The 15,239-nt window shown below is 51.5% G+C and overlaps 1 long non-coding RNA gene across 3 annotated transcripts; it reads left to right on the plus strand.

Annotated features, from left to right (window-relative positions):
• The first annotated feature begins 3,876 nt into the window (after positions 1-3,876).
• Positions 3,877-13,115, plus strand: LOC135310929 (uncharacterized). Of its 3 annotated transcripts, XR_010370869.1 has the most exons (4): positions 3,877-3,970; positions 10,846-11,081; positions 11,282-11,360; positions 13,061-13,115. It is a non-coding gene; the product is annotated as an uncharacterized LOC135310929 (long non-coding RNA). The 3 variants fall into 3 exon arrangements; XR_010370870.1 differs by lacking the exon at positions 13,061-13,115 and having other exon boundaries at positions 10,846-11,075; positions 11,282-11,518; XR_010370868.1 differs by lacking the exon at positions 13,061-13,115 and having other exon boundaries at positions 11,282-11,516.
• The last annotated feature ends 2,124 nt before the right edge of the window (positions 13,116-15,239 follow it).

Consider the following 15,239-nt stretch of genomic DNA (forward strand, 5'->3'; position numbering starts at 1 on the left):
GCCGGGGTGCGGGGCCGGGCCCGCGCAGTTCAGTTCCCGAGGCCTCCCCGACAGTGCCCGCGTGGGCCGTGGGGGTGCGGGGCTGCGGGGTGGCTGCGCTCTCCGCGGCCCTGAGCGTTGCCCGTGGGGACTGCGGAGGGGGCCGGGACGCAGCCAGGCTCAGCTGGTTTGGTCCCTGAGCGGGGAGAGCGCAGCTCTTCTGTTCCTGGGCCGTGGGAGCAGGCTCCTGTGGCTGACGCCGGGGCCCTGAAACAGATCGAGTCGTGCGTTTTGAGGGCCTGACCGAGGGGACTAAGTCGTGTGGTTTGGGGCTGAGGAGCAGAGGTCGAGTGCTGCATTTTTGGGACTTGAGAACAGGCTCAGCAGCTGGGCTTTTTAGCTCAGAAACGGTCCCAAAGTGAGCTGGTTTGGGGGCCAAAAGCAGAAGCCGGTTTGGCTGCTTGTGCAGGCTGGGGGGTTGGGGTGGGGTGGGGGCATTGGGGGCTGCAGGGGAAAGCAGGGGTTGGGCAGGGTACGCGGACCCTCCCCGGAGGTGGGGGTCCGGTCACATCGGACCCCGAAGTTCGGGAGGCCGGCATGCACCAGAGCGAACTCGCCACCTGAGGCGGGTCTCTGGAGGAAGGGTGCTTTTTGGATCCAGCACAGCACACCCTCTTTGGGTCCAGCTCTTCTTTCTGTGCTGCTTAGGATAGTTATTAACCAATTAATTAATCATACAAACTAAGTCACAGCAGCTCTATCGGCTCCATCGTGGTTCGGAGCTCTGAATCAGTTTCATTTGGTGTCTAACACGTTTTTTTCCCCAAGGAGAGGCTAAGTTTCAAAGTTAGTTCTCACAAGTGTGTCAGTCGACAAAATTGAGTTATGATTATTAAAACCACAAAGGTGACAGGAGTCTCACAGATCTGGTCTATTTCTGAAAATGTATTCATCCCATGCAGATGTCGTCGGGATACAGATCATCTGCATCTTCATGCTCTGACAAGACAAGATGCTGAGACAGGGATGAGCTCCAGAAGGACTGCGGAAAAGAAAAAAAAACCGCACTCCACAAAGTCATGGGGTTTATTTTTGCGTTTGGGGGGGTGGGGTGGCTTTAACAAAAGAGTGCAGTGTTGGCTGGCAGCAGCCTGCAGGGCATCTTTGCTGCCTGATCTCTCCTTTTCTTCTCTTCCACTCCTCTTTCAGGGCTGTGATTGTCATTTGGATAGTTTTAGAAGAGCAGTTAAGTTCCTCGCCTGTGTCAATGTGCTGGTAATACCAGGAAGGTGAATGGTTGAACCGGTCGGGCGGGTGGGAATAACTTGGCTGCAGGTAGAACTTCTGAGGGAAGACCAGCAAAACCAGGAAGCAAATAGCAAGTTCCCCAAAAATGTGCGGGTGTCAAGCACGTAAGCGTTTCATTGCCGAATGTTTTTGGGAATATGTTCCAAATGGCTATTTTTGGTAAACATAAATTTTCAGGAGATTCAGGGTTGTGTGTGGCAAAACATGTCCCTCTGTTTTTGTGTCCTGCCGCACAAACGGCGGGCGGCAGGGCTCTTGTTCCCCGCTCTCGATATTGCCCCAGCAGGGCTGCGATATTTAGACCTAAGTGGGGATGGGTTTAGGAGTGGAAGGAGAGAGAACGCCTGTGTTCTGTAAGGGCTGTGAATGCTGACCCTTTGTCTCCGTCTGCTGCTTTTCCTGTGCGGGTGATGAAGCTGTTTTACTTTTCTCTGTTGTTCCTGGTCTAAATAGTTGCAAGGCTGTCGCCGCTGTGGGTGTGCAATTTGTGTTGCTGTGTTTCTGTGGAGTCCTAGCCACGGCTCGCTTCTAGTGTGGCCAAGGGTCAAGGTAGGGCTTTCAGCTTAAAGCTTCAGAAGCGCTGCGCGCTGAGATGGGTGTAGGTGAAACTGCTGTTGCGCCTGCAGCTGTGCTCGCAGGGATGCTGGGCGGCTCCGCATCAGACCGGCGAGGTGCCTGTGGACCTCCGTCGGGCTGCGCCCTGGGTGCGCGAGCGTGCCGTGTGTTTGCTGTTCCGGCTTGTACGTGCGAGGGCTTAACGTTTGATTTAACGCATTTCCTTTAACGGCAGGCTGTAGTTGGGCTCTAGATGGTATTCCTACGGGGGCGCAAGAGCTGTGGAATGGTTAAGCTGTTGCTGTGCCTCCAGGTGACTTGTTCAGTAACACTGTTTTTCCAGGTGCAGGTGGATGAGTCGTGCAGGGCAACGGAGGAGAGCCCAGGGGAGCGCTGGAAGAAGGTGAGTCTGTGTAGTACTGGAGGGAAGATGTGACTGATGGCTATAGGGCTCCATTATGGGTTTTACTCTTTTTTTTTGTGATCCGAGGGCGCTAAGCGATGAGCCGAGCGTGATCTGGGCCCTGGAGGTGAGTCAGGCAAGGTGACCGGTGCTTGGTGGGCTGGAGTAGGTGTTCTTTTTCAGGTTATTCAGGTTTTTTTTTCCCTTGTCTTCACTTTCCCATCCCAATTTGGGGCCGATTCCCTCAAACGGGGACTTCCCCCTGTGGGGCTGCTTATGCAGCCTGGGAGCTGCTGCCTGGGCACAAAAATACCTCAAACCCCCTGACTCTGGGTCTGCAATGGGGGGTGAAAAAAACAGAAAGAATTCTGGTGGAAAGAAAACAACTTGGGGCTTCTGGGAAAGCCAACTCCAGCTGGATTTGTGCAGCTGGAAAGGGAAAAAAAGGGTGGTGGTGGGGAAGGAACAACCACCTAAAAGCACCCACCAACCATTCTCATGCACAAAACCGAAAGTGAAAATGACCATTTTTTGTAGGGTAAAAGCACAAAAAGTCCCCACAGAACTCAGTAGTTTGGAAAAGCAACCCCAATTAATACATTATGTAAAGAAGGCAGGGGAAAAAAAAGAAAACCAAAACAAAACCCTATCACAACCCTGATGCCACATGCCTACAAGCAGTTCCTGGGGCTTATTCTGCGGGGGTGGGGGACCCAACCTTGTTCCCCAGGTTTGCTGTGCTGCTTCTCCTCCCTCAGGCATGGGCGGGGGGGGCAGTGGCATGGACAGTAGCAAGCACCAGATTTTTTTAAGCAGTCGAGAGGAAAGGACTGAAATGCTCGAGATGCTTTGCTGTTTGGTGCAGAGGCAATGAACAGTGCTGCTGGGGCTGCGAGGGGGAAAGGTGCAGAGGAATAGAAGCTCTGTGGATGCAGCCAAGTTACGGTTTCTGGATGGTATTAATCGAGAAGAGTAATTCAGATAATGCTGCTGCCCAGCGACCAGAGTTGGGTACTGAGCCCGGGAGCCGCGCACGCGCGGTGGCGTCCCTGTGATCCCCATTGCTCTCTCCGCAGGTGACAGCCCTGCGATGCTGCGGTGCCTGCGAGGTGATGCCGCCGTGCTCGTTGCTGCTTCCTGGTAAGGAAAGGCCTCCTCCGCTCCTGCTGCAGCGTGGTGGTGTGTCGGACACGATTCCCTGTGTCGGGTGAGGCCTAGGGCTGCCGGTGAGGTGAGCGAGCCCCTTTGGTGGGTGCAGGGGTGTCTCCTTGTGTGCCTGCACTACTGGGGCTGGTGGGATGGGAAGCTTCAAACGACCTGCCGAGGCAGGCTTCTGGTATGCTAAAGGCGAGCGGGTGAGGGCAGCCCCAGGAGTTACCCGGGAGCTGATAGAAGGGAAGAGGGAAAGGAGGAGGAGGAGGATGACCTTTTCCCCCTGCCCACGGTGCAGAAGATAGCCGACTCCCCAGCTCACCAGAGCTCCCCCTCAGCCTCCCCTGGCCCCCCTTGCCCCGTGCTCCTGCCCCCAGCTCCGGCACGAGCGAGCTAGGCTACGCTACGTGCCTAGGAAGCCTCATCTCGTAAGAGCTGTGAGACACCCTTGTATTCTCTTCAGGTGGAGGATGGCCTAGAGTCTGGAGCTGCAGAAGAGGCAGGGCGGAGAGGAGGGGAAAGAAGCATCTGAACGGCTAAATTGTGCCAGCAGCGCTGAGAGCGAGAGTCGCGGTGAGTCCTGGGCCACTGGGGCCCCGTTGCCTCTCTTGTGCGTCCTGGGCCCTCCCTGTCTCTCCCCCCTGGCCCCCTCTCTTTCCTTACCTGCTGCAAAATTTTTTTTAGTTTTTTTTTTTGCACCCCCCCCCCTCTTTCTCCATCTCGCTCTGAGTGGCTCCCTGCCTCCCCGTCTTTTCAGTCCTCCCTCTCTCTGTCCTGTAGCCTGTGGCTACTTGTTCTTTCTCCGCCTCTCTCTGCCTGGCTCTGGCTCCATTTTTATTTTTTTATTCCTCCTGCTCTGTCCTGTAGCCTGTCGGTATTTTGTCTTTCTCTGGCCCTCTTGGTCTGACTCCGTGTGTTACCGAAAAACGCGGTAAAATCGGAAACAACTCCTCAACGCCGATTTAGTATTAAAGAGCAGGCGTTCTTTATTCACGGCGCCAGATGCACGGGGGATCGCTTCTCCTGGCGTGCGTACCTCACACACCTTTCCCGTAGAATTTGTAGATCAAAATTTTACGTATTCATACATATTCATTATCGTCCTGTCTACTGATCGGTACAAACTGGCTCGTTCCGTATGTAAATCACTGCGCAGGCTCGGTGGTGGTCCGTGAGTCGGTGGTCGCGATCTCCCCCTGCCAGAATTGCCTTTTACCTTCTTGGCTCTTAATCTTGGCAGTCTTGGCTAGTTTTCTCAGTCCGCTACACGAAACCGCGTTTTGTCATCCGTTTCTGACAGAAGCACGTTGTCTGTTGTTCTGCTGACATTAACGATCGCCTAGGGACTAAAATGCAGATCGACAGATGCGCTGATTCGTACGCTCCGTGTTCCCGTAATGGAACACCGTCTCTGGTTGGTTGATTTCATCGCTTTGGTTACATTTCCCCCCTTTGGAAGTTTTGAAATAATCATTTTCTCAATACTTCCATCCTAGATCAATAATATTCCACTATGTCAGTTCAGTGTTTGGTTCATCTTCTCAAAGTTTTCACTTGATTGTGGTCTCTAGGGCATATGCAGGTTCCATTTTATACCCAAAATTTTATTAATTTGTTGAACTACCTCTGCAAAAAAATGTGGTCCTCTCCCAGAGGACATTCCTGTTGGCACTCTAAATCTTGGTATTATTTCTTTCAGCAACATTTTAACTACTACTCTAGCTTTGTTGGTGCAGCACGAGAAAGCTTCTGGCCAACTAGAAAATTTGTCCATCATCACTAACAAATACTGCTATATCTATTTTGTCTGGGTAACTCAGAGAACTTAATTTGCTAATAATTTCCGGGAGAATTTTTTGTTTTGTTACTCCTAAAGGTGGTTTCCTTTGGTTCAGGGGATTATTTCTAGGACAGATTGGACACTTAGCTACCATGGGTTTAATTATTCTTGTCATGCCTACACACGCTACAGATGCTTTTAAACTCAAAACCGTAGCATCTACACCCTAATGTGTTTGCTCATGCTTTTCTTTTGCAAGTTCTGTCATAACTTGTGGGGTTGTTATTATTATTACTTGTTTTTCTGGTGTTACCTACCATCTCTCTGTGTTTTGTGATGCTTCCAATTGTTCTGCTAATTGCTCATCCAATTTATTATAATAATCTCGGTTTCAACTTTGGAATTCCGATCTGTTTTACTGGTACTAGTGCAAGGATACCTTGCTCTGCAGTCCTCTTTGCAGCTTTATCTGTCAATCGTTTGCTTATGTTTACAGCCGTCTGGCCGAATCGATGAGCTTTGCAACGCTTTACCGCCACTTCTTTTGGTTTCTGCACGTCTTCCGGAAGTTGGAGAATGTCTTCTTTATGCTGTATCAATGATTCTTGGGCTGATGGCAGTCCTTTTTCCTTCCCAGTAGCTCCATGATCGTGGATCACACCAAATGCATGTTTGGAATCAGTCTAGATATTTATCCTTCGTCCTTCTGCCATTCGCAGAGCTCGCTTCAACGCTACCAATACTGCTTTCTGTGCTGAGGTGTTCGCAGGCAGCGCCCCTGACTCCATTCCCTCGGCGGTGATAACGACAGCATATCCGGCCATTCTCTTCTCGCCCAGAGCTGCTTCCATCTGTAAACAACTCCAGATCAGGATTTTCCCAGAGGTTTGTGTCTCAGGCCTGGTCTGCTGGAATAGACTTGTTCAATAGTTAGCAAGCGATCGTGTTCGAAATTGTCCGTAAGGTTTTCTGTTGTTAAAAACATACAGGATTCAGTATAGCAGTAGTCTTCGATTCCACATGGTCTTGTTCTAACAGAACAACTTGATATTTCAACATTCTGCTAAGGGATAGCCAACGACCCCCCTTTTGTTCTAAAACAGTCACCGCTATGTGCGGGACACATACTGTCATCTTTTGTCCCATTGTTAACTTTGGGGCTTCCTGGATCGGCAGCGCTGCTGTTGCCACTGCCCGTAAACATCCAGGCCATCTTTTACTCACGTGGTCGAGTTGTTTGGAGAAGTAGCCCACGGGTCTCTTCCAGGTTCCCAGTCGCTGTGTCAGCACTCCAAGGGCTAAATGTTGTCTTTCGTGGACAAACAGCTCAAAAGGTTTAGCGAAATCGGGTAGGCCTAATGCAGGGGCCATCACTGAGGCTCTTTTCAGTTCTTTGAATGCCGTTTGGCATCCGGGCGTCCAGGTTAAATATTTATCCTTTGATTCTTTCAGTGCCTCCTATAATGGTTTTACATACAGTCTGTAGTTCAGAATCCAGAGCTGACGCTATTTCACTATTTTCAGAAAAGCTCTCAGTTCCTTCGGGCCGCAAGGTTCGGGAATTTGACAAATAGTTTCTTTCTTTTCACTTTCTAATTGTCTTTGTCTCTGAGATATTTCAAATCCTAAATAAATGGCTGCTTCTTCTCCTATTTGGGTTTTGTTTCTGGAAACTCCGCATCTTCCTTGGCCCAGAAAATTTAAAAATTTCAAAACATTATTCTTTACTTTCTGCCACTATCAGAATGTCGTCTGCATTCTGTAACAGTATGCCTCTCCCTGGGTTCTGTTTTTTCTAGACATTTCTATATTTCTAATTTTTTTTCTTGCCAGCTGAGTCCCAAATATCGTAGGACTAATTTTAAATCCTTGTGGAAGTACGGTCCATGTTAGCTGTGTCTTTCATTCTGTGGTGGGGCTTTCCCATTCCAAAGCAAATAGGCTTTGACTTTTTATGCCTGGAGGTATGCAAAAGAAGGCATCCTTCAAATCTAGTACAGTAAACCATTTATGCTCCTCCTTTAAAAGAGGTCAGTAAAGTGTATGGATTAGCTACTACCGGATGTAGATCTTGGACCACCTGAGATATAGCCCTTAAATCGTGAACCAGCTAATACTCTTTGCCTCTAGATTTCTTTACTGGCGGCACAGGAGTACTATATTCTGATTCACATTCTACTAAGAGCTCATATTCTGAAAAAAATTTATAATTAACTTCTCTAATCCTTTTCGAGCCTCTCGCTTAATACGGTATTGTTTTTGCCTTACCGGCTTGGCTCCAGGCTTTAAGGTTACTTTTACCGGCTCTGCCCGCTTAGGTCGCTCCGGAGCTCCGCTCGCTCAAACCAAAGGAATTACTACGTTTTCCACTTCTTCGGGAACCTGTTCCTCCCTGGAGGAATCCTGTAACATAAACGCTCTCGCCTCTGTGGCTTTTGATTCTGTTCTGGTATTAGTAATTTAATCTCTCCATCTTTAAAAGTTACTTGAGCATCTAATTTACTTAATAGATCTCATCATAACAGAGGCAGTGGACATTCAGGCATATACAGAAACTGGTGAGTTGCCCATTGCTTCTCCAATTTAAACTTTAATGGCTCTAAGAAAGGCTAATTTTTCTTTGCCCTGTCGCACTAACAACACCTACTGGTTTATGATCAACTTTCTCTTTACGTGTATTCAATACCAAAGAAGTGGCTCCCGTATCTACCAAAAATTCTATTTCTTCATTCCCTAGCTTCAGTGTAACCAGGTGTTCAGCTAGGGTTGATTCCTCTGGTCTCCTTCATGCCAAGCTACTTCAAGCATTTTACCCAGATCTCTGGATTCAGGTTCTTCTAGTTTCTGAAGGTTTTTTTACTCCCCCCCCCCACCCCCCCCAATCTGGGGCTGATTGTCTTATGAATATAGAGACCAACTGAATTGCTTTTTCTGTTTTTTTCTGGGTTCAAATGAGTATATTTTCTGGTGGTCACCTTCAGCCTTTCCATAAAGGCTGAAGGGGGGGACTCCTTTAATTCTTGTCTCACTTAATAAATGGGTCAAAATTTATGGCTTTTGGCATTGCATGTCTTACTCCAAATAAAATCTGTCTCTGACATCTAGTCAACATTCCCCTGGGTCCTGGCTGATTAGGGTCCCACTCGGGATTTGTAGATGGAAAATTCTTATTCGTTGTTCTCTGTAAATTCCTGTTAGCATGTGCTCCCTGCACCTGCCTTCTGGCTGTATTCAATACTATTTTCTTGTCAGTTCCATCAAGTGAAGTATCCAGTATCACAAGTAGAGCAACACTTCAAGTTCTCACCACATTTTCCTCTTTTCAGAAACATTGCTGTAGAATCCTGTGGACATATCTCACGCTGTTTCTGCCACGCTGGATGATTCCACAGTGTAAAGAACAAATCAACATATGCCACTTCTTCCCATTTGCCTTCCCTTTTTACAAAACAACATTAATTGCAAGATGGTATGATATTGCAATGTCTCCTGTTCTGGCCATTCGTGCCCACCTTCCAATTGATACGTTGGGCACCAATGATTGCAATATTCAATTAATGGTTTCCGAGTTAGTGGGTCATCACCCCCGATGTCTTTCCAGTGCTTCAAAGTACATCCCAAAGGTGTTCTCTGTGGGATAGGTTTCTTACTCAGAAATGCTCCCATCTCCCAGTCGACTAGCAGTTGTGATAGTGCACTATCACAAATAGTAGTCAGAGGGACTCCAACCCCCGTTAGAGGTCTCACTGGGAATCCGCCACTGGGATCTGTAGCCCCCTGCTAGATATCCCTGGAGACTTCAACCCCCTGTTGAAGACCCCCCTACCCTCGGGTCCCGCTCCACAGGCTTTCGCCTAGCAGAGACTTACCAACCGAGGTACCTCTTGGCCCCAACCCTGCGTGGCTTTCGCCGCGCCTTACGGGCAGGCCTGTGGGACTCAAACCCACTATCCTGTCCTATGTGGGAAGCTAACGCCACATATTATTCTACCTAAGTTTCTTCTTAAACGAATGCCTTGTTTACTTCAGTCCAGGGGATCTTTCTCAGAATTCTCTGGCCTGGGGATCGGAAGCTCTCCCCAAGAATTCCTTGGGGCTGACTGCAGGTCCCACGGTCCTGCGGATCCGTCGAGATTCAAAAGCAGGTTCCCATCTGGGGTGCCAAAACTGTTACCAAAAAACACGGTAAAATCGGAAATATCTATTCAACACCAATCTAGTATTAAAGAGCAGGCGTTCTTTATTCACGGCGCCAGATGCACGGGGGATCGCTTCTCCTGGCGTGCGTACCTCACACACCTTTCCCGTAGAATTTGTAGATCAAAATTTTACGTATTCATACATATTCATTATCGTCCTGTCTACTGATCGGTACAAACTGGCTCGTTCCGTATGTAAATCACTGCGCAGGCTCGGTGGTGGTCCGTGAGTCGGTGGTCGCGATCTCCCCCTGCCAGAATTGCCTTTTACCTTCTTGGCTCTTAATCTTGGCAGTCTTGGCTAGTTTTCTCAGTGCGCTACACGAAACCGCGTTTTGTCATCCTTTTCTGACAGAAGCACGTTGTCTGTTGTTCTGCTGACATTAACGATCGCCTAGGGACTAAAATGCAGATCGACAGATGCGCTGATTCGTACGCTCCGTGTTCCCGTAATGGAACACCGTCTCTGGTTGGTTGATTTCATCGCTTTGGTTACACCTGTTCCTGTTGTTCAGTTTCTTCTTTTTTGGCTTTGTGTGATTCTCTCTGTGATTCTGTTTTTCTCTGCCTCGCTTTTCCCAGCTCCCCGTCCCTCACTTTGAATACCCGTTATCCTTCACCAGCTCACTCTCCCTTGGTTGCCATCCCCGTTTCTGAGTTCCTCCTGCTTTGCCACGTAGCCCGTGACTTTTTTCTTAATCTCTCTCTGTCTGCCTCAACGCTCCCGCCGCGCTTTTTAGTTCGTCTGCTCTGCTCTGTACCCTGCTACTGTTACTTGCCTGCCTGAGTTCTTCTCTGTCCAGCTCCCTTTCCCTATTCTTGAATTCCTGTTCTTCCTGCACCCGCCGCTGTTCCCTGTGATCTCCGTCTCTCTCTGTCCAGCTCCCTGTCCCTAGGTTTTAATTCCTGCCTCTGCCCGCCGTAGCCCGTCTAGATTTTTCTCTCGGCCTCTCTCTCTGTCCGGCTCCCCCTCTCTGTGTTCTAATTCCACGTTCTCTGTCACGTAGACCCGTGCTATTTGTTTGTCCTCATCTCTCTCTGTCCAGCTCCTTGCTGCTATGTTTTATTTCTCCCCTTTAACGAGGGGCGACTGAATGTTGGGGTGGGGGCGGTTTTTTCCCACCAGTATTTTGAGGGAGCGCTCTTAAGTATTTTATTTCAGTCTCGCTTTCGATGCGCGTTTCCCTGGCAGTTCAGCAGCATCTCTTGGGCGGGGCAGCTGGGCGGACGTCCCTCCCGACTCCATAACACGCCAAAACCCCCCAGTCACGTTGCTGCTGTGTATTTTGGAGATAGATAATCTTATGGCGGGTGTGAACGGCTGTGCGAGTTAAATGAACGCAGAAGGAAAATGGAAAGCTTTCAGAGCCTAGACGCTCATATTGGATGTGCGTAAACACGCGCCCGCCTTCTCAGCACAAAGTGCATTACTGAGATTTATTCTTAATTTTTTACGTTACTCTTTCAAGTTTGACGCTTCGCTTCAGGCTTCGTGGAGCCAGGCAGCAAGACGTGCGGCGGCAGGGCGAGGGCTGTAGCTGCTGCGGCGGATCTGTAAGCGGAGGTTCCGGTTACGGTACAACTTTGCCCCGCAGCCTCACGGGGTTATCTCCCCGCAGCGGTGCCGTAAGGAAGGGATGAGACGTTTTCCAGCACCAGCCAGAGCGTTCAGTGTTACGCGAAGAATCTGTTCAAAATGGTATCGGTTAGTCTTAATACCGTTTTCAAGTGTTCCAGTCCCTCTAGCTTTTAAAGGAGGTGTTGTGTTTTGACGTGACCCGTTTGCCCAGAATCTTGCTGCGGCTCAATTTCCTTCCTATCCCTTGTGCTGACTGAGTTCCTCCATTTTCTTCTGTGCTATTTTATTCACGTGCTGAAATATAGTTTGGGATTTCTGTTTTTCAGATGTCTTCTCAGTGTCTCGTGATGCTCAAGAGATGCCCCCCGGCCCGGGTTTGCCTGCCGGTCGTTAAGCGTGGTGAAGGTAAGGGGCCATCCCTCTGCCTGGGGGCTCCCGGCTCTGTCTCCAGCGGGTGCCCCGCAGGTGCGGCCGCGAGGGCTGCCTGGTGGGGAGAGTCGGGGCCCCCAGGGACCGGGGCTGTTTGTCGCCCCGGGGAGCCCATCCCAGCGCGGGAGCGTGGCCGAGCAGAGCCCGAGAGAGATGTGACACTGTCCTCTGGCACGCTCCCGCTCCGCCGTGGGGCGGCCGCTAGCCTGTGGACAGGGGCTGGGGGGGCTGCAGCTGTTTGGGGGGCTGCCCCACCTTTTAGATTTTAGCAGAGCTCCCCCTTTTCTGGGGGGTGTGGGGGTGTGTGTGTGTGTACCTTTGTAAATGGCACTATTAAAGTAATGAGCTGCAGGTTGGAGTAGATTCCCTTGTTTAGTGCCCTTCTTGGGGGTGAATAAAATTGGGGTGGGGGGGGTGGGGGGGGTGGTGTGATGATGTCATGCGGGGCGCCCCGGTGTCACTGGGGGAGCTGATAATGCGTCAGAGGAACAGGTGAGTGGGGGCGTCATGTAGGGGTTCCCCCCCAAAAAGGGGGGTTGCAGCCCCAAAATGCCTGAAAATTGAGGGGGGCTATTACAAAAACCTCTTATTTTATATATATTGACATGTCATATTAATTGATAGATGTATAAAGGGATTTTAAAATAAGAACTTCTCTCTCCTATATTATATAACGGATTTCAGGATACAAAAATTCTACATTGAGATACAGGGTTTTAAACCACAAAAGTAACTCGACTGTCTAAATATCTAAATTAAAAAATAAAGGAGTTTAAAATGAAGAAAAAGGATAGATGAAGGAATTCAAAGCAGAAGAAAGTCTGGCTAGAGCGAGCATCTACGCTTAGTGTGTGTTACATAGTCTAAGCAGATGTGTAATCTAAATAGAGGTTATATAGAGTGAAATAAGCCTAGGTATAACTGTAAGTAGATGTCTAAATAGAGAAGTCGAAAAAGATTGAAGTGTCAAAGGGTAAGTAAGCAGATAGCTAGCCTAAATAGGTGGTTTATATACGTGTTAATATGGAAGTCTGAACAGGTATGTGTAAATAGATATGCTGTGTAAGTGTAAATAGCCTAAGTAGGTGTAAGTGTAAATTTAATAGCTAAGTCTAAACAGGTGTTGTATGTAAATGTAAAATAGATAGTATATATAAAATATAGATGTACTCTGTAAGGATGTGTAAGTAGACACACAAGTGCAAATGTCTATGCTATATAAGGTTTTAAAATGCAAAGAAACCATGTTGACAGAGATGTTTATAGAGAGGATTTAAAAATTGGACACACACCCCACCCCCACCCCCCAATCAACTGAAGACACAAAAGCGCTTTCAAATGCTGCCCCTTTCCCGTTCTCCTTCTCCCATCCCGATTTGGGGCCGATTCCCCCAGATGGGGACTTCCCCCTCTGGGGCTGCGCAGGCCGCCTGGGAGCTGCTGCCAGGGCAGACAAACACCCCAAAGCCCCCAAGTCTGGGTCTGCAATGGGGGGTGAAAAACCCCAAACAGGCAAAACACCCAAACAGGTTTGGGGGAAAGAAAACAATTGGGGGCTCCTGGGAAAGCCCACTCCTGCTGGGTTTGTGCAGCTGGAAAGGGCGGGGGGGGGAAAAAAAGCGGTGGGGGGTTGGATGGGTTGGAACCCCACTAACCATTCTCATGCACAAAACCAGGAGCAAAAATCACCGATTTCTTTGTTGTGGAAAGGGCCAAAGAGACCCAGAAGTGAACCGTTTGGAAAAGCAATCCCAACTTTGTTCCTTTGGCTTTTTTTGCTTTTCCATAAGGTAAAACCCCCAAAACCCCCAACAACAAAAAAAGCCAAGCCATCCAAACAGAAATCAGCACCACCAAACGACCGCCCCAAAAACCCCAAATTGGGGAAAATTTGGGGTGAAACAGCAGCAGTTTGAGGGGCATTGCTGGGGCTTATCCGGAATGGATTCTCCGGAGTGGGTCGGTTATCTGGAGCGGATCATCTGCTGCAGGTAAGCCCAGGTGAGTTGCCCGTTGGGGATTATCCTGGGGGGACCCCCCTGGTGTCAGTCATCCCCATGCACGTTCCCCATGGCGTGTCTGCCCAGACATGCCCCTGTCCGGCAGTGTCCGCCTCCTCCCCCGCCCTCCCTCTGCGTGTGTCTGTGACCTCCCAGACGCTGTCCCCTGAGATGGCCCCCCTGCATGACTTTTTTTCCCCGGTGACATTCCTCCCCCCCGCTTCCCCTGGCCTCCTGTTCTGTGCTCGCTGAAGCCTCGTGCTTACGCAGGATGAGCAGTGGCGAGGCGAGGCGCTGCCAAGCCAACGAAGCCCAAGGCTCAGCAGCGCACAACTCCTTTGCAGGGCAGCCGCTGGCATCTGGTCTGCCTGGCTGCCCTGTGCCCCGACGCACGGCTGCCCCCCTCACCCCGGGCAGCCTGCCTTCAGAAGGGCAGCTGTGTTCCCCTGATGGATTTTCTTCTTTAACCCTCCAGGACCTGTTGACTTGCTGCTCTCCCTGTCCCAGCCCTGATGCCGCAGGCCTACAGCAACTGATGGGGCTTACTCCGGGGGGGGTGTGGGGGTGGGAAAGGGGACCTTTTTCCCCAGGTGGTTTGTGCTGCTTCTCCTCCCTCGGGCGTGGGGTGGGGGCGAGTGGGGCAGGCGGGAGGACAGTGCGCATGCGCAGTGGCGCCTTTGCTGCTCTCTGCTGCCACCGTGCGACCAAGGCGCGGTACTGCAGGCGGGCAGCCGCGCATGCGCAGTGGCGCCCTTTTCTGCTCTCTACCGCCACCGTGCGGCCAAACCGCGGTACTGCAGGCGGACGGCCGCGCATGCGCAGTGGCGCCATTTTAGCTCTCTGCCGCCACCGTGCGACCAAGGCGCGGTACTGCAGGCGGGCAGGCGCGCATGCGCACTGGCCACCTGTTGTTTTCTGCGCGCTGCTTTCACCGAGCGACCGAACCCCGGGACTGCAGGCGGGAGCTCCGCTACCCTGGTAGAGATTTCCACCCGCCCCTTATCCGTTCGCGGCAGTCACCGGTCGATCAAAACCGGGTACGGCAGACGGGAAGCCGCCCGTTCCCGAGGGGGAAGTTTTCCTCTGGCCGCTGCTGTTGCCGTGCAAGCAGATGCTGGTACTGCAGGCGGGCGGCCGCGCATGCGCAGTGGCGCCCTTTTCTGCTCTCTGCCGCCACCGTGCGGCCAAGCCGCGGTACTGCAGCCGGGCAGCCGCGCATGCGCAGTGGCGCCATTTTAGCTCTCTGCCGCCACCGTGCGACCAAGGCGCGGTACTGCAGGCGGGCAGCCGCGCATGCGCAGTGGCGCCATTTTAGCTCTCTACCGCCACCGTGCGACCAAACCGCGGTACTGCAGGCGGGCAGCCGCGCATGCGCAGTGGCGCCATTTTAGCTCTCTACCGCCACCGTGCGACCAAACCGCGGTACTGCAGCCAGCAGCCGTGCACGGGCTGTAGCGACACTTCGCCGCGCTCACTTCTCCACGCCACTTAGTGACACCCCCCCCCCGCTACCTGGTGACGGCACCGTGGGGGCTGGAGCCGTGTACCACAGCCCTTAGCGACAGGTGTTGACCCCTTGCGATAGCCCGGTGAGGGTGGTGCTGATACTCCTCGCCACGCTCTTAGCAACGGGCCCCGCCCCCGGCGATGGGCGGGCAGGCGGTCTGATGGCTGACCCATCCGGCCCCACCCACCTTAGCGACAGGCCCCGCCCCCTGGCAACGGCCCGGGGGGCGGTGCCGGCTCTCTCCCCTTAGCGACAGGCCCCACCCCCTGGCAACGGCCCGGGGGGCGGTGCCGGCTCTGTCCCCTTAGCGACAGCCCCCACCCCCTGGCAACGGCCCGGGGGGCGGTG

The sequence above is a fragment of the Phalacrocorax carbo genome, unplaced genomic scaffold, assembly GCF_963921805.1.
Source record: "Phalacrocorax carbo unplaced genomic scaffold, bPhaCar2.1 SCAFFOLD_91, whole genome shotgun sequence".
In the NCBI taxonomy this organism is placed as follows: domain Eukaryota; kingdom Metazoa; phylum Chordata; class Aves; order Suliformes; family Phalacrocoracidae; genus Phalacrocorax; species Phalacrocorax carbo.